Source organism: Rhagoletis pomonella, unplaced genomic scaffold (assembly GCF_013731165.1).
Source record: "Rhagoletis pomonella isolate Grant_MI unplaced genomic scaffold, Rhpom_1.0 Rhpom_scaffold_00002, whole genome shotgun sequence".
Classification (NCBI taxonomy): Eukaryota; Metazoa; Arthropoda; class Insecta; order Diptera; family Tephritidae; genus Rhagoletis; species Rhagoletis pomonella.
The window spans coordinates 6999312-7000817 of NW_023458556.1; the positions used below are offsets into that span (position 1 = coordinate 6999312).

A 1506-nucleotide genomic window follows, 5' to 3' on the forward strand; every position below is an offset into this window, starting at 1 on the left:
ACCAAGGGGACACCCGGGTTTGAACCGGGGACCTCTCGATCTGCAGTCGAATGCTCTACCACTGAGCTATATCCCCAGTTGGCGTTCGCGCGGCAAATTACTCACAAAGTAAATTCCACTGGGGAGATAAATAGTATGTATGTATATTGACTACCCTCGCACGCTACACATGAGTGGAACGTTATATTAAATTTAGAGAAAGTTCTAATACAATTTTTGGACATGGTATAAAAAATAGACAATTTACTGTGATAATACGGAATTTATATACATATGTATGTAACGTACAATGGGTCAAACATGTGACCAAAAAAGTATTGTCGCAGTTTCAAACTTTATAAATAATTTAGGAAATTCAAAAAATTGTCATCAAAGTTTCACATTTTAAATTGCACTTGTTTTATAAAAAAACGAAAAAGCCATCACCACAAAAAAATTATTATGAATATTTAAAAAAAGGAAGCACGTGGTCATTCGTTTGAGTCCCTGTATGTACATATGTATCGTCGCCTGGATATACAATTGATGCAGAAAGGTTTTGGGAAATCGCGATTGAAGTTTGCAATGCAATTTATCAAGAGCGCGACAAAAGATTTTCTCCAAAGTCTCGGAGAATATTACTAGTTCGCGAATTTCTAAAATTATTTTATTTTTATTGTTAATTAATTTTGAGTTTATGAAGGACTTTCGTTAGTGAAATGGCGCTTAACGACAATCTTATCTATTTTTTTTTTTATGTATGTACAAGAAATCTAAATTACCCACAAATCCCCACAAAAAATTTAAAATTTCACGCAAATCGCCTACAAGCAAAATAAATATTTTTAAGTTTAATTTCCCTCTTTTAAAATATATAGTATATGCAAGCTACTACAATTCCCTGCATGTTTTGCTTATTAAGTGTTAAATAAAATAATAAATAAATAAAAATCTTTAGATGATGTCAGTTGTTTGAACTCTGATTCTATACATGTATTTAGTCTTTAAAATTTAATCTTTAGTTCTTCAATTTCCATTGTTGTCATTAAGATATATAATATAAGAAACATATTAAATATTTTATTCACGAGTAGCTTTGAATTCGATTACTGCCTGGATGCTACTTAGAAGGTTTGTGAGTTCCTTCTTTAAAAGCCTCGTTTCGTACCATTACACAAACTAACAAGGGCCATTTCTTACCTGAGATCTTTTATTTTTTAACAACTTGTCCACTGCTGGTTTGCTCCCATGCGACGTGAATATTTTATTTTCTAGTTCACCTTCTGACTGTAAAGGTTTGCTAGGCTTACGGCATAGTTTTTCTGTCCATTGCTGTACGTTGTATAAATGTATGTACATACATTAGCAGTGTTAATAGAAAACCAAGCAATTAATATATGCTCAATCTGTTTTTTTTTTTTTTAATGTATGAAATAAAATATAAAATATAGAATAAAAAAAAAGTGAAACAAAAAAATTAACCAAGGGGACACCCGGGTTTGAACCGGGGACCTCTCGATCTGCAGT

The 1506-nt window shown here is 31.9% G+C and overlaps 1 protein-coding gene and 1 non-coding gene across 2 annotated transcripts in view; both read right to left on the reverse strand.

Moving 5' to 3' along the window:
* LOC118734420 (eye-specific diacylglycerol kinase-like) overlaps positions 1 to 1506 on the reverse strand; it is a 325708-nt gene that overhangs the window by 88800 nt on the left and 235402 nt on the right. The gene's annotated exons all lie outside the window — the stretch shown is intronic.
* On the reverse strand, positions 5 to 76 carry Trnac-gca. The gene has a single exon. It is a non-coding gene; the product is annotated as a tRNA-Cys (tRNA).